The sequence below is a fragment of the Podarcis bocagei genome (assembly GCF_964188305.1).
Source record: "Podarcis bocagei genome assembly, chromosome: 2".
Classification (NCBI taxonomy): domain Eukaryota; kingdom Metazoa; phylum Chordata; class Lepidosauria; order Squamata; family Lacertidae; genus Podarcis; species Podarcis bocagei.
In genome coordinates this window covers 61,483,385-61,503,169 of record NC_138126.1, presented here as the reverse complement: position 1 = coordinate 61,503,169, position 19,785 = coordinate 61,483,385, and the positions used below count along the sequence as shown (strand labels likewise).

The 19,785-nt window shown below is 46.0% G+C and overlaps 1 pseudogene across 1 annotated transcript; it reads right to left on the bottom strand.

Moving 5' to 3' along the window:
* Positions 1–17,731: 17,731 nt before the first annotated feature.
* On the bottom strand, positions 17,732–19,122 carry LOC308579967 (actin, cytoplasmic pseudogene; annotated as a pseudogene). Its single transcript has one exon. The product of its transcript is annotated as an actin, cytoplasmic pseudogene (transcript).
* Positions 19,123–19,785: the final 663 nt, after the last annotated feature.

The window sequence follows — 19,785 nt, the reverse complement described above, 5'->3', positions numbered from 1 at the left end:
GCCAGCATGACTAAGCCGCTTCTGGCGAACCAGAGCAGCACATGGAAACGCCGTTTACCTTCCCACTGGAGCGGTACCTATTTATCTACTTGCACTTTGACGTGCTTTCGAACTGCTAGGTTGGCAGGAGCAGGGACCGAGCAACGGGAGCTCACCCCGTCGCGGGGATTCGAACTGCCAACCTTCTGATCGGCAAGTCCTAGGTTCTGTGGTTTAACCCACTGTGCCACCTGCATCCCTTTTGCTTTATATATCCCTGCCTATTATGACTTGATGCTGTCTATGTAGACCAGCTTTAAACTTGACTTATCCTTGAAAAAGGATAATGGCTGGTGTTGAGGAACAAAGAGTCCCAAAGGAAACGGAGTGCTCCAAGTTTCAGCAGCTTACAATGGGATAACTTGTTCACCAGCTGATTGTTGGACTCACGGGTCTCCATTGACCACCACTCCTCTTGGACAGCTGTGAAGGAATGCTGGGGAAAGGTTTTGTTAGGAATCCAGAAAATTTGTTGGTGATATTTTCCATTTAGCTTTATGGATAATAATCAGAACCCTTCTCCAAAGCTGTCAGGGGATGGGGTCTAGACAGAGTGCAGCAACTTCAATGGGAAGTGAATGGATTGGCAGTGCCCCCTCCCTCTTCCCTCCCTCCCTCTCTCCCTCCCTCCCATTTCAGTGGACACATTCCATGATTTTCAGCAGGTTTCAACTTGTAAGCTGTATAATTAGCGGTTGCCCACCCTCATGTTATTGTCATGAGCCTTGAGGAGGTGTCATAAAGGGGAGGTCAGATATCAAGGTGGAATAGAAGGAACTCAGAGAGTTGGAGCTGGAGAACCCTGGGGAAGGCCCTAGCAGGATGAGGGAGATGGAATTGGGACCCCAAGAAATGTCTAATCGTGGGAGGGGTATGGCAGCTGTGTGTGAGAGACTGAGCAGGTTGTCAAAGGTGAGTCTAACTCCTACAGCACCCTTAACCTGCGACCTCCTGCTGCAGAGCAGCCTCTGCAACTACCTCCTATCACTGAGGATCCTCCCCATTCTGCACCCCAAAACGTGGCATTTCCTGGTCTCCAAGGGTGTGTGATACAAACAGTATATGACAATCCATGTCATGGTGATGTGTAACCCATCTCATAACATTCAAAGGCAAACTTCTATGCCACTGGTATTCAGGGTACAATCCTGTCTCTTGGTAGCCTGATATGTTCTTTTTGCTCCTAAAGATACGCCATCACATTGAGCTGTATAAAAATGAATGCTTCTGAAGTACATCGGTTGTACCAGTACACTTAGAGGGTTTTGTATTAATGACTTACCCTTCTAGCTTTCTACAATTTTTGTCCCCTAGAAACTTTATGTGTGCTGACTTTACATTTTCTTTCATATCACTGTTTAACATATCAATTAGCTCTGGGTTGAGAACTGATCCCTGGTGGACTCTGCTAGAAACACATACCCATTTCCTAATTAACAAGTACATCCTGAGATCTATTAATTAACCAGTTTTTAATCTGTTTAATAAGGGTATGATATGGTGCTAATTGGAAAAATGGAATATTGTGCAGGATGGAGTAAAACACCTTACAGCAATCAAAGTGTTTTGTGCCAACCAAGATTACAGAAGGGTTCCTGCATCAGGCCAGATCTACACAATCAGAGCAGTCACATGGTACAGGCATCTCAATACCTGCCCCCTGGGACTGAATTCAGGTGCAGGGTTGCATTGTTGAGTGTACTCCAGTTCAAAGATTCCTTCCAAAGAGTAAACCAATATTTGGGGGTGGGGAGAGAGCTAAGCCAGAACCCTTTTCTCCAGCGTGTTGACAATCTATAAGGTAGAAGACACAGAACAATATTGAATATGTAGTGCAAGGTAGCCAATGTGATGCCTTCCACCTACTGCTGGACCAAAATTCCCACCAGCTCCTAACAGCATGGACAATGGTATAGGGTGATGGGGGGTTGTGGTCCAACAACAGCTTCAGGGCCCCATGTTGGCTACCCTTGAGGTCATCTAACCCCTGTTCTGCACCCTGAAGTACCACAATCCAAGAAGGGACATACAGGATTATTCTTCTGGGCTCGCTGAGTCTGTGACAGCAAGAAGGTAAAAAATATCTTAGAGGTGGCCTAGTCATTTATACTTGCATTAACTCTCACGCACTCTTCAAAGGGACTTACAACATCTGGTGAAGTGGGATATTGCATATGAAAATCCATGCTACAGTAAAAATGCAGCATGAAAATTGAAGCAAAATTTGGAAGTTTGCAAGTAAGACATCTGAAAAGTGTTGGAGGAAGCTAAATAGTTTGGATAGGGCCAAAGCTATTTCCCAGGAGATTTCATACATCTGCTCCAAGGCCACACAAGAAAGCCAAGATGATAAAGATAACAGGGTACCCTTGGATCATCAGGGTTCCTTGAGCACCCTTAGTTTACTGGGCGACAAGTTGGAGGCAGTGGTGGGAGAAGGCCTGAAGTGGGTCTGGGACAAGTTCAATGGCTATCACTTCCATGGACCTCCTATGTGGAATTTGATTTGTGCAATAGAATAAAGTCAGCCTTGATTTTCTTCAGCTACTAGGACTTTCTCAGGTCTTTATAAGATTTTATTTTACAAAAAATTATTTCAGAAGCAATTCAATGGAAAATGGGGCTGGGAAGCAATTCTTCCCCCCTGTTGGATTATCGGGTGACTTATACTTTTTCTCTGTGTCCCCCTGCAGCATGTGGCACAACTTGTTGGCTCGATCATTTTCAATTTGTCTTGCTAAATGCATTCTGTATTCTGGGAAAGCAATGGCTGTGCTTAGAGAGGGAGCAAAATGCAGCCTCTGGCTATCTCCCTCTCCTCAGCCCCCACCCATAGCCCTTCATGCATCACCAGCTTGTTAAAGGGGGGGAAATAAACCAGCAATTTCTTGAAAGCCTCCCAGATCATGCCCTGCTTGTTCTGTGTTGACATTCTTGGCCCATATGCTGCTGGTTGATAGCCGAAGCAATCGCCTCTGCTCGGGACTGGCTGGGCTAGGGAGACAAGCAGAGATTCCAGTTCATTAAAATAATCTGTCCCAGCAAGTTATGAGCCTGCTGGAGGCTGAAGACAGTGTCAAGATGCAAGCATCTTGTTCCAGTGTGGAGGGAGGAAGATCTGGAATAGCTAAGTAAAGCAGCATGACAAAAAGTCAGCTACTGAGCTGGTTTGGCTGCATTATAATGTGAAAATACAGTCTATTCTAGAGCTCTCTAGCAAGCAAGGGCGACAGCACCCTTTTTACCACTTCTACTTTTTGAAAACTTAGGTGCCAGCAAGGGAGGGAAATGGAGTTGTTAAACAGAGATTTCCAGGCTCTTTGTCTGGATCCACAGCTATTGCCTGCGTCTTTCATAATGTATTTAACACATTTTAAATAGGTAGGTTGGGTGGCAAATACAAGTGAATGATGAATCCACTTATATCTGCCCCAGGCAGAACTTTGGCCTTCAGGTCGTGTCTATGGTTACTCAAGGTGCCGGCAATTTTCCTTCCACCCACCTGCTATTGTTCTTTGGTGTGTTAGGATGAAAGGAGTCAGGTTGAGTCCCCTTAAGACAAAGGGGAATCAGACTGCAGAGGAGCACCGCACCAGCAATTTTGCAATCATGCCTTTCACGATTAGTACACTGGTCGTTCATGTGAGGCTATGGCTAGGCCCAACTTGCCTGGCCTGTGCTGTGTGTGAACTGCAGGCAGAGGTGTACTGAGGGTCCCTTGTGCCCCTGGCAAGGAGCTCCGTCAGCACCCCCATCACTTAGTGCCTTTGTTCTGTGGTTCGAGAAGGATGGGAAGCTGTTTCTCAGCCTCCTCTACCTCACTGGGTTGTTGGGAGGATAAAATGGAGAGGGAAGTAATCATTTTGCCATCTTGAGTTTCTTGGATGACAGGTGGGATAGAAAAATAGGTTTGAAAATAGAGAAGCTTCCCTGTCGTGACTTGCCCATCTAGCTCAGGGTTGTCTATATCGGATGAAAGGAAACTTTTGCCCTCCCAATGTTTCTGAACTGCAATTCCCATCAGCCCCAGCAGGCATGATCAGTTGCTAAGAGCAATAAGAGTTGTAGTTCAGCAACATCTGGAGGGCCAAAAGTTCCCCACAGCTGGTATGCACTGACTGATCATGGTTCTCCAGGCTGTTAGATAGAGAAGGGTCTTTTCTGTTACCCACTACTTGGGGCCTTTTAATTAGCAACAGTAGGAACTGGAGCTGGGAATGTCTGAGTCATGGTTCCTCCCCATCCTTTTATTGAGATACCCTGGCCAGCTTTCAAGAAACCCTTGGATTTCCCAGAGCAAGGCGTGAAAGCTTCTCCCCAAGGCTTAACAAAGCAATCCTAACTATAGGAAGCCAGCCTAACTTACACTGGTGTAAGTCAACCCTATTCCAAACCCTGTTTAGGAGCCTCCAGGAAGGGCTACTGCTGGCTGAGTCAGCAGGTGAGTGTGGGCCCAGTTTTTGAGGACTGGGTCCTAGGTCACATGACTGAGCTGAACATGGTTTGGAATGGGTGTGTCTCCTTTCCCTGCCCCCACCATACTCCTGTCACATCCCCCTATAGGGGACTTATGCCATTTTAAGTTCCACATGCTTAGGTTCTGAGCCCTGACTGAACCTGGATGAGGAAATTATTCTGGTGTATCTCCAGCTCAGTTGGGGGTGTGGACTTAACCCCATCTGCACTATACATTTAAAGCAGCATCACACCACTTTGAACAGTCATGGCTTCTCCAAGGACTCCTGGGAACTGCAGTGACTGAGCATGCTGAGAGTTGTTAGGAGACCCCTATTCCTCCCACAGAGCTATAGTCACCAGAGTGGTTTAATAATCAATCCCGCTTCCCAGGGAGCTCTGTCAGTTGTAGCTCTGTGAGTGGAAAAGAGATCTCCTAACATCTCTCAGCACTCTTAACCAACTAAAGTTCCCAGGATTCTCTGGGGGAAGCAACAGCTGCTTAAAGTAGCATAATACTCCATAGTGCAGATGGAGCCTTATGCCAGTGTAGCTGGGAAAGTCCAAGATCTGTCAAATTCAAACTCTTTCACCCCAGTGGCTCTTTGGTTTGACTGTGACTCCTTAAATCAGCCTTGAGTTAACGGCCATCACTTCCAAGGACTTGGGGAGAACTGGAATTCTTTCTTTCCTGGGCAGTTTTTCTGCTCAAACTGCCCCAGATGCTCTTTCCAATCTGTATGGGAAAATAGATGCAACCCTATACTTGGAGGGGGAAATATAAAACAGCTCTTCCATACCCTTTCCCCACTTTCAATCACAGCCTCCTGAAGCTACTTAAAATAAAATTTAAAAAGTTTACCACCTGCATCTCCCTTCTAACATCTGGTTCAACTCTGAAACCCTTTGGATGATTATAACATCCTCAAGGTTCTGGGTGGACATTGTGAGTGGAGAGGAGCACACCTATTAAAAGCACTGTATCTCGGCCATTTCCAGACACCCCTTCCAAAACCAGCTTGTTTCTCAATAATTGTAAGTGAGCTCCTGTGCCAGGCAAAGCCTTGTCACACAGTAATTATTTTCCCATCAGAACTGACCACGCTCGCTCCTCTTGACTCAGCTCATTTTGCAAGACTGATGAGATTCATCCCACCTTGAATTCTCCAGCAGTTGTCCTGTAGGGTTGTTGACAGCTTGGCTTATCTGGACTGACAGCAGCCACTGCAGGTGGCAAAGGAATTTAGAAGCTGATCTAGCTGTCAGGTTTTCCTAGGATGCTGGAAGCAGGCAGCCAAGTACTAAGCAGATTTATGGGGAGACCCCAGGGATGTAGAATTTGCTTTCCAAGAGGATAGAGCACCCAATGTGTTCCCTAGTGTGGGATTCTTTTACCTGTAGAAAGTAGCTTGTATTTTTGACCATAGGAAGTGTGATTCAGATCCTTGCACTCTCTCCAGTTTGGAGAAATATGATGGGGGGGGGGGGAACTAACCCTTCCATAGTCTTTCTGGATATCAGAATGATTTGAAGCATCTTATTTGGAACATCCATTTATGATTGTGGATTTGTTAGGTTCAGCAACGTAATGGGCTGCCACACCTCCACCCCCTGCATGCAAATAACTCTTTAGTAGATTCTTTTAATAATAACATTTATTTATTTAAACAAGAACACTCACTTCAATAACATACAAGAATAAGAAGCAAAGACAAAAGAATGAAATGAAAACCAAAATTAAACACACACACATGACATATTTGAGCTGTTTCAGTCATATTCCCTGGAGAAAATAATTACTGGTGTTGTGGAGTAGGAATATTTTTTTAATGGACATTGTCGTCAAGGTCTTGTGATATAAGCAGAGTCTTCTCCATAGCTGTATGTGCAAAAGCAAAATGCGGCTTCTCGCTAATTAATTACACTCAGTGGTGCAGGACAAAAGATAGGAAGCAGGAGGAACAGAGATTTCTCCAAGCCCAGAAGCAACAGCTATGTACCCATCACAATAGAGCAGTGTTTCCCAACCACTGTTCCGCGGCACACTAGTGTGCCGCGAGATGTTGCCTGGTGTGCCGCGAGATGTTGCCTGGAGGGAGGCGGGTGAGTCGGGCGGCGAGAGGCGGGGCGGCGGCGGCGAGGAGAGGCCGCCCAGCGCGGGGCTCTCGCCGTCTGCCTGCCTGGCTGCCTGCGAGCTCGGCGGGCAGCGCCTCCGTCCGCAGCGCCCGCCTTGCGGCTCTCATTCCCTGCCCCTGCCAAAGCTCACCCAGCCAAGCCGCGCTCTCCTTCCTGCCTCGCTTTGCGGCCTCCTCCCCCCCCCCCACCCCCAAAGCTTGGAGGTTCCCCGGCAAGGGGGAGGGAAAAAAATTGAAACTTACACTTTCGTGCGTCCCTCCCGGCGTGACGCTGCGCGCTGACGTCACGGGGCTGTAATGGTGGTGTGCCTCGAGATTTTTTTCATCAAACAAGTGTGCCTTTGCCCAAAAAAAGGTTGGGAAACACTGCAATAGAGAAACAAGTGAGACTCTTTCTACTCTGTTGCTTCAAATATTTCAGAAGGGCGGGGGGCAGAGGAAAGTCCGACTTTCTTTAGGCTATCCAGAATCATAAAAGGTATCTCATGAAAATAAGGGAGGAAAAAGTTCTGTCTCGCCCTGACAAGACAGTGGCAGCAGAAATGTCACTGCTTTGTGCAGATCAAACTGCTTTTGGATCAAGAATGGAGGGGAATAATAAATGTACCCAGACAAGTGTGGGAGGTTCATTGGATGTACCAAGACAATTTTGCTTTTCCTCATCTTTTGGTAGTCCTGATTTGCTGTCAGAGGAATCTGCTTCATACATGGCACAGCCTCATCCTGCACCTCTTCAATTTGGAAAAATTGAATTAAATTTGTCTATATTTGAGGGATATTTAGAACACAGAATTTCCTGGTTATGACACACACACACACACACACACACACACACTTCTTAAAACTTTAAATACAAATTTGGATAAAAGATTTTAATAAAAGACAGCATATAATGAAGCACTGGGAGGCCAATCAATGGAATCTCTTTTATTTGTTAAGATTTTTCTTACTTTTTTCCATAAAACAATAAGATATAGAGAACTAATGTAAATAAAAAACAGAAAACAGCTACAAAAAGTACAGATGGAATAAGTACAATACGGAGTCCTCTCTTAAAGATGGTTCTTAACTCACAGAAGGGAGTAGCTCCTCCCAGCTCTCACCTGGTATAACTTTCCTTTCTCCTCCCAGCTTCTCACTCTGGGAGACCAATGTTTTTCTGCCTCGCACCCAGGGTCCTCCATCAACCATCTACACCACCATCGCTGGACCTAGATAAAGGCCCTGAGCATAGGACTCCAAAGAAAAAAGAAGAAACAAAGAAGAGAGACGACGACGACAACAACAACAACAACAACGAAAGAAAGAAAACAAGAAAAGAAAAAGCGAAAGAAGCAGGAAGAAGAAAAGAGAGAAAGAAAGAAAAAGAGGGAAGGGAAAAAGAAAAAGAAACAATAAAGAAAGGTAAAAAGGACTCCCGGTTTTCCAACTGCCAGTTACCAATATATATATATATTTAAGACATTCAGTCCATGATAATATCCATCTTCTCCACTTTCTGTTAAGAATAAACTGAACCTAAGCTGGGTGGCTTATCTGTATGGAAGCATGATGTTCAGCATGCTCTAGGTGTGATTGCACTCCCATCAAAGGAAGAAGTTTGTTGCTTATGTGTGCTCTTCAGTTTTCCACCAGATGTATCCCTTTGGGGGCATAAAAAGCCTGATGACACCTAACTATACACAGGCAAATTCCATGTTAGAGTGATGTAGCATGTTTATACATCGGGCTGCCCTTGAAGACTATCAGCTTGTCCCACTGTTAAGATCTTCAGAAGCTCTCTTCTGCATGCCCCTGCCATTTGAGGTAATGTGGGTGACAATGTGGGAGAGGGACCTTTTGGTGGTGGTACCTCAGCTGTGAAATACCCTTTTAATTTTCCCAAACATTTTACTTGGTGTGGGGACCTTTTATCCTCCCGATGTTGCTGAAATACAATTCCCATAATCTCTAGCCATTGACTATACTTGGGCTGGTGGAAGTTGTCGTTCAGCAACCACTGCCATAGCTGCCTTGCCAGTATGTTTGTCCAGCTCAGCATTGATGGAATAGTTGCTGATTATGGTGGAGTCCAGATAGACAAAATCATCTACCACCTCAAGCATGTGGTCACCAGTGCTGATGTGTAGAATGCTGGCAATGTTCTGACCCAGGATTCTGGTCTTTGTCAGGCTGATGGTGAGGCTGAACTCCAGGCAAGGTTGGGCAAAATGGTTGATGAGTCTCTATAGAGCTTGCTTGAAGTGCACTGTCAAGGCTGCATCATCTACAAACAACATACCTTGGATAGGAACCCACTGCACTTTGGTCCTGTCGTGGAGACTTGCCAGGTTGAACTTGCCTCTGGAATGGAAGTGCACACTGTCTTCAGTCAAGCTGAATGCATAGGAGAGCAAAAGGGAGATATGCCAAAGAGAGTTGGGGCAAGAACACAGCCCTGTTTCACACCACTCTTTATAGGGAAGGCATCTGAGGATGAACTGTCATATTGGATGGTGAGTGGAGCTTTTAAAGGACCCATGTTTTGCTCCAGGCTCTAACATCCCTTTGGTCTTCTGACTTTTCCTTGGGGAGCCTGTTGGCATCTCAAGTATGGAGCAATAGGTGAATGTAAGGCTTTGGACAATTTGAGAGGGGTGCATGTGGCATTAGGAAGTGCACAGCATTTCCCTTCGGTCAATATGGGCTGCTGATGTCTGCCTGATTTCCCGTCAGACAGGTGGCTCCTCCTATCATTTGGTCATCTCTAGGTAGAGCTTCAGATGCCCTGGGTTCAACATGCAACCTTTTTGAAGTTGTGTCTTCCAGGGTCATTGTTGGGATCACTTCTCAGCTTCAAGTGTCCCCTTCTACCAGCCGGTCATTGGGGTCTTGCCAGACGTGGTAGGTATATGGTTATTGGAAGCCATCTATCTTTGTAAGAGATGACATATGTGGAGCATTTATCTGGGTGACTTGGATTACATCAGATTATATTTCCTTTTATATATAGAAAAAGAAGCATAATAAATAAATCAACATCAATTTATGGGACCAGGCTGTGATATATTTTGATACATATTTAAAATGCAGAGCTGTCTCAAGAACTTGAACCGAGGCCAGCAATGGAAGGTGTCTTTTATTGGGAAGGGAGTCTTCTTTACGGCAGGGGAGACAGGCTAAAAAGAAGGAAGATATATAGGAGCTCTAGGGAGCAATGCAGATCTGAACCTCTGAAAGCTGCAAAAAACTACAGCTGATACTCACTGCCTAAGGGCATAATAATAACTGCTCCAACATGCTGCCCTAGCTCTCATAGCAACAGCCTGGGGATTTGCATGTTTGCTGAATTTCAGCAATCCAGTATGCCCAGGGTGTGGTCTGAAGGCAAATAATTTCAAGCTAAGCATGTCTGGGTCTCCTCAGGGGCTCAATGGGAGACCTCTTGGAAACCACGTGTATGTTGGAAGAAAGAAGGGATATAAAATTAATAAATTTTAAAAGATGTCTGTGGTCTGTTATATGAGTTATATTTTTCACACCACACTGAGAGATGTCCATATAGGAAAGGAGTTGCCTACCATAATGTGTGCTGTTTTTTCCTTTACGCTACTAACATTCTTGCAGCCCCATTCTTGCATTGTCTTAAAGATCTATCTCTGTGTAGGAAAAGCTGATGTCTGAAGTGCCTTTAAAGGCTAGATGAGCCTTGGGAATATATTCCAACATGTTCTCTCTATTCCTGAGTGGGCTGAAAATGTTGCAACTTGGGGCAAACTTCTCCCCTCACTGAACAAGTTCTTCATGGAGACACCGCAAGCCAGTGCCTTGGTCTATCTGACTCAGTATGGCTGACACTGAGTGGTAGTAGTTGGATTTGGAAGGTTTTAATAATGTATTTGGTTGGCATGCATATTTGTGGTATGACAAGGTTAAAGCACACAAAGCGTTTAAAAACCATATTGTCAGGAAAGCACTGTTTAATGTCTGGATAAAATACAAAGATCTGTTAGAAAATAAAACCCCGAGATGGTTGTCACCAATGGAAGCAAAGGCTCAGAAAAAACTCAATATGGAGGGCCAAATGGCCGAAGTATTGGGAAATTCTGGAGCAAGAGGGAGATAGACTAAAACTGCAGAGTTTTGAAAAATTAAAAAATAGAGTGCGAGATTGGCTCCATTATTATCAAATAATGGAGGCATATAATTTGGACAAAAAATTAGGCTTTCAGGCGGAAAAATCAAAATTGGAAACAGAATTGTTAGATTCTAAAGTTAAGAATTTGTCAAGAATGTATAACTTGCTGTTGAAATGGAATACTCAAGATGAAACGGTGAAATCTGCTATGATTAAATGGGCACAAGATGTTGGACATAATATTATGATGGCTGATTGGGAACAGTTGTGGACCACTGGTATGAAGTTTACGGCATGTAATGCCTTAAAAGAGAATTTAATGAAAATGATTTACAGGTTGTACATAACACCAGTCAAGCTTGCAAAAATTTACCATTTGCCCGATAATAAATGTTGGAAATGTAATGAAACTGAAGGTACATTCTTTCACCTTTGGTGGACATGCCCAAAGATTAAGGCATTCTGGGAGATGATCTATAATGAAATGAAAAAGGTATTTAAATATACCTTTCTGAAGAAACCAGAGGCCTTTCTCCTGGGCATGGTCGGCCAATTGGTGCCAAAGAAGGATAGAACTTTTTTCATGTATGCTACAACAGCAGCAAGAATACTTATTGCAAAGCACTGGAAGACACAAGATCTACCCACCAGGGAAGAATGGCAGATGAAGGTGATGGACTACATGGAATTGGCGGAAATGACTGGCAGAATCCAAGACCAGGGAGAAGAGTTGGTGGAAGAAGATTGGGAAAAATTTAAAGTATATTTACAAAAATATAGCAAAATTAATGAATGTTAGAAGGATGCTGAAATGAAGTTACATGGTTTTAGCAGAAATGTTATAAAGAATTAAGTAAAAATGGATTGTTAATGGGCCAAAGTGTAAAATTTAAGGTCAGATTGGGTTAAGGTAATTTATAGAACAAAAATTGAGAAAGATGGAAAGGATTTGCTGAAATAGCTAAACTGAATTAGAATACAAAAAAGGGAGGTGTGAGGAGGTCGATGAAACAAGTAAATGAAAGATAAAGACATGGAAATATTGGATGTGTTTTTAAATGTTTCTGTTTTTAAATGTTTCTGTTTTTAAATGTTTTTTTTCTTTTTCTTTCTTTTTAATTGTGCTGTATTGTTTTTTATTCTGCTTTTTATTTATTTTTTGATGTATTGTAACTTTTTATTGTCTCTTTTTTCTCTTTTTTGTAATTGTTAAACTTTTAATAAATATCATTTGGGAAAAAAGACACTGAGTGATAGTGACCCTCTAGGGCAGGGGTCCCCAAACTAAGGTCCGCGGGCCAGATAAGGCCTGAAGGACTTGTTTATCTGGCCCCCGGTGACCCCCGCTGCCACTGCCTGCTCTTACCAGTGCTGTGCTGCACGGCTGCCCACTTCCGGGTTGGAGGAGCACCGTAAATAGCTTGTGCGCATGCGCAAGCGTTATTTGCGCATGCTCATTATTTCCAGTGCACATCTGGGTTGGAGGAGGCCCATGCACATGTGCACAAGCTATTTCCGGTGCTCCTCCGACCCGGAAGTGCGCCAGAAATAGCGTATGCGCACACGTATGGGCACACGCTCCCCAGCCCTCCAGCCTGCTGCGTGATTGGTGCTGGAGACACTGGCCTGAGGCGCGGTAAATTTGCTGACCCCTACTCTAGGGTTTCAGGCAGGAGGACTTCTCAGCTCTACCTGGAGAGGCTGAGGATTGAATCTGGGAAACTTTGGCATGCAAAGCATATGTTCTACCACCAAGCTAAAGTTCCAACTCCTAGCTGCTGCCACCACCCTTTCATAGCTGTTGTGGATGGGGAAATCAAATGACTTTTGTTGTACTGCCTTGGTCTGATGCGCTTCTCTCCTGGCATGGGAGGAGGCGTCAGTGATCATACCTATATCTAGACCCGGAAGATGTGTTCTGCAGCTCTGGCACTCTCAGGTCGGTTGTTGTACATGGAGCTGGAAATGAAGAATTGAGTGGGATGCTGGAGAATGTCAAACATAAAGTGCTGCAGGCGCCTGGTACTACAGGAAGGGTCATAGGTCAGCATCTGTTTTGCACGAGAAGGTCCCGGGTTCCATCACTGGCATCTCCAGGTAGGACTGGGAATATTCCCTGTCTGATACCCTGGAGCCAGTGTGCACAATACTGAGCTAGATGGACTAGTGGCTTGACTCAGGGGGCTCACCCACACTTAACCTTTGCTCTGCACTTGTAGGCGCAGGTCCAGGCTTCCCAACTTTGTGTCAGAGCACTCTTCCTTTTCCTTTTGCCCTTCCACTTTCCCTGCAAAAACCTACTCTTTACCTCTGAAGCAGAGCAAACAGCAATCCACGCAAAACCCAAATTGACATGTGTTCCAATTTAGCAGTAAAGATTGAGTTTTCCTGGGGAAAGTGGCATGGGGGGGGGGAGTGGCAGATCTGTGCCTAGAAAGCAAAGGGCAAAAGGTAAAGGTAAAGGACCGCTGATAGTTACGGTAAGTATAGTCACGAATGACTCTGGGGTTGCAGCACTCATCTCACTTTACTGGCAGAGGGAGCCGACGTTTGTCTTGTTCGCAGACAGTATTTCCTGGTCATGTGGCCAGCATGACTAAGCCGCTTCTGGCAAAACCAGAGCAGCGCATGGAAACACTGTTTACCTTCTTGCCGGAGCAGTATCTATTTATCTACTTGCACTTTGATGTGCTTTCAAACTGCTAGGTTGGCAGGAGCTGGGACAGAGCAATGGGAGCTCACCCCATCACGGGGATTTGAACCACCGACCTTCTGATTGGTAAGCCCTAGGCTCTGTGGTTTACACCACAGCACCACCCACGTCCTGGGCAAGAGGTAAGTGTGGCTAAACCCTAAGTGTAAGGCAGTTTCTTCTGTTTGCCAGGCAAAGGCAGAATACCAAGCTTTCCTGCTGCAGCACATACCTTCTACAGCTAATGAGAGGTCAAAGCGCGCGCACATTCAGTTTTTGCTCACTAGACTCAATCTCAGCCCTATCACTGGCTCAAGCATCCCTGGCTGTGTGACACTACGCAGCAAGGCCTTTGCCGGAATTTCCTGGCTAAATGTCTGGGTGTATTTCAGCCACTGCTGAGGGGGGCTGCACTTTGCACAGGCAAGAACTATGATCACGCTAACTGCCGACCACCTATGCCTGTAATTAACTGCTGGGTAAGCAAGGGGGAATTAGCAGTGCACTGTAGACTCGGCTTCCAATCAAGAGTTTAATCATGCAGCCTGCAAACAGCAAGATACACAGTTATTAATCTTCGAACTGTGTGGTAACCTCAAGTATAATTCCCAATTAATCAGCGGGAGGCAGACACAGCTCAATATTTACAAGCATTTGTAGCATTAAATGCTAATTTATAGCATTAATGTGATTAAAGGGGGGTATTGCTTATGCAGTGACGTGGGTCAGCCTCGGTAAGACTTGGACCCTGTTCTTCAGACTATGTTGCTAGAGAGGAGTTTAACAACCCCATTTGGTCCAGTTTGTGCTGCTTCCCAGAATGCCCAACTCAGAACTTTCCCAGAGAATAGACTAAATAAGTAGCCAGGCTGCATATTACTCTTACCACATGGAAGGACAGCCCAGTTTTCCTTCTTCAGAAGACCGAAGGCTCCCTCTTGATGCGCGAATAGAGCTGGCACGGCTTGAAGTCATACTGACAGAGAAGCTCCCAGCCAGTTTTCTCCTTCTGTTTCTTACCTCCAGTTTAGCATACCATTTTGACTGGATTTTATACAAATAGTCACAACCATGCTGGACACAGCAGGCATGCCAGCTATCTGTGGTAGAGCAGAAAGTGAAGTCACTGCCCCTCCAGCCCAAGAGGAACTTGGGAAACTCATGTGAATTCTGCTTTGATTCCTGGCCACTTTGAAGAGGACTCCTGGTCCATCATGAACAGCACCCGCTTCTGGGTGCGTGTGAAGGAAGAGGGACTCCATCAAGCACATTGACCTCCACGAAGTATACTATAGCACAGGATGCTCCAACTTTTCATACCAAGTGGGCCACAAGACTACTTCAACAGGGACCCTGCCAAGTTGTGAAACCACCACCTAGGCCATGAGAAGGAGGACTCTAGGATCTTGTCAGAGCCCCATGCCTCCTTCCCAAAGCCCAGCACCTCACTTCTCTGGCTTTGGGAAGGCAGCATGAGGGCTGTGGGAAGGGGGCATTAAATATTGTTGAGGGCGATAAAAAAAAAGGCCTTGAGGGCTGCATTCAGGCTGAATGTTGGACCACCCTGCTATAGCACATACACTGATTGTAAGGATCCATTGGCTTGTCCAGAGTAATCCGTTTGGATTGCTTTTATGTGGCATAAGTAGAGGGAATCCTTGCTGATCCCCAAGTGTGGCATCAACATGAGAGAGAACTCAATTAACAACATTCATCTGAGCTTAGTGAGAAGAGAAGACTCCCAGGAAAGATCCTGGTGTTGGGAAAGATTGAGCGCACAAGGAGAAGGGGACGACAGAGGACGAGATGGTTGGACAGTGTTCTTGAAGTTTGACCAAACTGTGGGAGGCAGTGGAAGACAGGAGTGCCTGGTGTGCTCTGGTCCATGGGGCATGAAGTGTCGGACATGACTAAATGACTAAACAACAACAACAACATCTGAACTCGGATCCTGGTCATTCTGAGGCAGGCTTCCTCAACCTCGGCCGTCCAGATGTTTTGAGACTACAATTCCCATCATCCCTGACCACTAGTCCTGCTAGCTAGGGATCATGGGAGTTGTAGGCCAAAAACAACTGGAGGGCCGAGATTGAGGAAGCCTGTTCTGAGGGGTAAGCAGGGCTCCTTTGGGTTTAGTTACTACCTGCCCATACCTCTTTTTTTCATCTGTTTCTTCCTCCCACCAACTTTTATGGCTGGGAAAGGAAGCAGGGCTGCCATAATGGAAAATGGGAGAGTGGGCGTAAAAGTGATGCAATGGATGGCAGCAATCATTACAGGACACACCCACCCACCCACCCTGGACACACCAAGAGCACTTAATTCCTCCGGTTTGAAAATCACCACTTATTTTTAATGGAACAGTTTTTGACACTAGAACCATCTGCACTTTTTCATCCTGGCAAGTTGTTCCTGGGCAGCTTCCTTTCTCAACAACTTTGCTACCTGCTTGTGAACTATCCATTTTTGGACTGTCAATCACTTCTCTCACCAGAAGGGAAACAAAGGGGGCCAACCTCTCAGTACCCGATGCATCTACAGGTACTTTTCAGCTGCCAAGGAAGCCAGATCACAGTGGGGATATTTGGAAGAGAGGGTGGCAAGCCAACTCACTGGTCTTGTGGGTGGAGAATCTCATTCTGCAAGGAGCCTATAGGAGAGGCTGAGAGTGCTGGGATGCCTCACTCGGTGTTAACTTTAGCACAGCCAAGCCACCCCATGTGATCCGCCACAGCTGATCAGCCTCTTTCCTTCTGGAGCAAAGTGAAGAGCTAGTATGTTCACAGACCCTGCTGGGTGGCAGCTCAGCCAATGACTCATAGCATAACACACACAAGGATCAGTGTGCATTTAAATTTGCCATGGCAACAAATAGTCCACCAGCGGTAATTACATAGATTGTCATGGAGACAGGGCAAAAGAAACAGAATCAGTTCCCAGTTCTTTCAGGAGAAAGACCATCTCTGAAGTTCCTGGCATAGGATCCCCAGGGAGGATGTAAGAGAAAAGAGGCTGCGCTACCTCCAGCCCCCAAAAAAGATGCTCTCTGCCAAAGAGCTGGTCTATGGCAACACAATCTCTGGTTTATGAGATAGCTGTAAATGTCTCTTCACTCTCCCATTGCTTAGGGGTGCAAATATTAAATGAGAGAAATACATGCAAAGTGGAAGATGTATAGGTTTACCCCTGAGATAAGAGGCAGTGAGTCCCTGGGTACCAGTTTCTGGAGAACATCTGCAAGTAAGGGCTATTGTCATCTTGCCCTGCATGTGGGCTTTCCATAGGCAGCAACTGGCAACTCTGGAAAGCAGGATGCTGGGTGAGATAGGCCATGGGTGTGATCCTGCAGGGCTCTACTTGTGGCCCAGAGGACTTGGACAATGCCTCCTCTATCCACCACTCACTCACTCATCCATCCTTCACTACACCAACTTTGAAACCTCTCCCCCATGATTTGCAGATAACGCCACCTTTTGTCACAGAAAACAGCACAGGATTCTGTATTTGTGTCCTTTGGCCTTAGCAGAGATTCTGACTAACTAGCCTTTGCTAAAGGACTAAAAGCCCTGTTCTGATAAACTCTTCTGTTCCAGTGGCATTCTTTAGCAGGAGCAGGATTCGTCAGTCTCAATATTTATCAGGAAGAGGAGCCACATACGGTCAGCAATGGCTATGTTTTCATTTATTTCCCTGGACTCAAGCTCCTCACCTCACAGTCTTGATTGACCTCAATGTATGAGCAGTTTTACAGGTTGCGCTCTCTTTGGACAGTGGGCGGAAATGTGTGAGGGGGAGGAACAATCTCTAAATATGGGTAACTGTTCACAGATTTGGGAGAAAGCTACAGTGAGAACTGCAAATGGTGGTGGGTGAGTTCTTCCACCACAAATGTAAGAACATAAGAATAGCTCTGCTGGATCAGAGGAAAAGGCTCACCTAGACCAGCATCTTGTTCTCACAGTGATTGACCAGGTAGAACATAGCCCTCATGGCTAGTAGCCACGAACTGATCTAAAGAAAGAGGTGCAGATGTGTAGGTCTGCCTATGAGGCAGTTCATACTTGTGTGTATGTGAGAAATATGGCACACATATCTTGCACTGCTTCTTTTGATAGGCTTTACCTGTAACAAATTACATTTTTTTAAAGGATCCATTACTTGGTTCAACATTTCCACTCTCTCCCTCTCTCCCTCCCCACCTCTTCTTATATTTTTTGTAAATCCCTACAAACTCCCTTTGCTCTTCCCCATCTCCAATAGTGGTGACAGAACTGACTCAGAAGTGCTATGCTAAAAAAAACAGCATGTTGTAGAGGAGATTTTCCCTTTGACACATGCCCTTGCCAAGCCTGGCATGCCACCGCCTTGATCAGAAGCAGTGCCGGTGGACAATGAAGGAGCCCTTCTCATTGTAGGCCTGCCGGTCAATCCACACGTTCTGGAAAGAGTTGAGGGATGCCACAATGGAGCCACCCAACCAGGCAGAGAAGGTGCGGTTGGGGGAAGCCAGGATGCCCACCTTTTTGGATGGCTCCATCTTCTGCAGTTCCTTCTTAATCCTCTCGGAAAAGCCACGAAGCATGGTAGTTCCACCAGCCAGCAGCACATTGGCAAGCAGGTCTGCTTGTCGCTCTGGCTTGCATTTCCTGATGCTGCTTATAGCTTGGACATGAAGCCCCACCTCTGGGAAGCCCAGCATGGTCGGATTGAAGAGGATCTCTGAGCAGCGGAAGCGCTCACTGCCGATGGAGATAACCTGCCTGTCAGGAAGGGTGTAGTCCATGAGGTATTTCTTCTCATCAGCATTCAGTTCACCCTCATATTCCTCCGGGATATAGCAGCACTTCTCCTTGATCTGACATACCACCTCCATTTCATCCTTATGGAAAGGGTTCCCAGATTCTCCCATCAGCTTGGCCAGGTATTCCGTCAGGGCATGGCCTGCTATGTCCAGTCGGTAGGTGGCATGAGGTAAAATGTAGCCATCGTGGACAGGAGCGGTGTAGGATGTCCCATAGCCAGAGCCAATCACCAGACCACCTGTCCGGCCGTAGGAATACACCGACAAAAGGGACTGATGAGCCACAAACATGGCTGGCACTTCAAAGTTCTCAAAGAGCAGCTCCGCCATTTTCTCGCGGTTAGTCGTTGGGGACATGGGGGAATCGGTGACCAGCACAGCAAGCTCTTCAGGGCACACGCTGAGCTCTGTGTAGAAGACATGGTGCCATAGCATCTCTAGGGCATCCCAATCTGTCACGACTCCATGGGTCATTACCTGGTGTGTGCTGACCTCCGCACGCCGCTGTGGGATGCTCTTCCCAATGTAGTACAATGGGCTTTCCTTGGTCCTGTACCTTGGCACCCCCACAACACTTGGCACAATGGATCTCGGCTTCTCATCCCCAGCCAGGCCACTCTTGGTGTATCCAGTGCCTGTGTCTATAACAACAGCAGCATAGTCCTTGTACTTGTCGGACGGGCATGAGGAGGAGTCTGACGGGAGGCCCTTTGAGCTTGGTCTGTGCCCTACAGGGCCAGGACTCTTGGACTTCTTAGGGTAGTGCATTGTGATGGGATCTTTCAGAGGCTATGTCCCTTTGTCCTGAGGCTATCACAAGACCAGACAGTGGCCCAACAGCCTCAGAGGGAAAGAAAGAATCTTCCCATCAGTACAGAAGGCAGGCACCATGTTGCCATAACAATCACCTGTGATGCGGCCACAGCAGAACGACATCATAAGAATGGGGGATGAGATGAAGGTGTTTTCATTCTAATAAAGATATTGAAATGAAACTGAACTGACACCCACTGAGACCTTACCACAATACTTGGCATACTTCTATGGTTTCCATGATTGACATCCACTCTAGGCACCGTGTGATATTTAATGGGTTTATCCTCATCAATTATTTCATAGAATCATAGAATTGTAGAGTTGGAAGGGACCACGAGGATCATCTAGTCCACCCCTGCAATGCAGAAATATTTTGCCCACTGTAGGGCTCGAACCCACAACCCCGAGATTAAGAGTCTCCTGCTCTACTGACACAGCTAACTTCACAGAATGACAAAAGCAAACACATGTTGGCTAAGGAACTTGTTGCCTAAACTGACGTACGATTCAGTTGTGGTGTGTGCAATAATCTTCTGTGCCTTCTCAATCTGAAGTTCATGTCAGCTGCTTTTATTATGCCTCCCCCCCTCCCCTTTTTGGGTCTGAATTTTAGGTATGGGACTAATAGTGCACTATTAGTCCCTTGGGGTCTGGTGAGGACCCCAAGACTTCCTGCAATGATTTTGCAATGTTCTTTGCACATAAAGTCGCTCAGAGGGAAAGGGAAGGA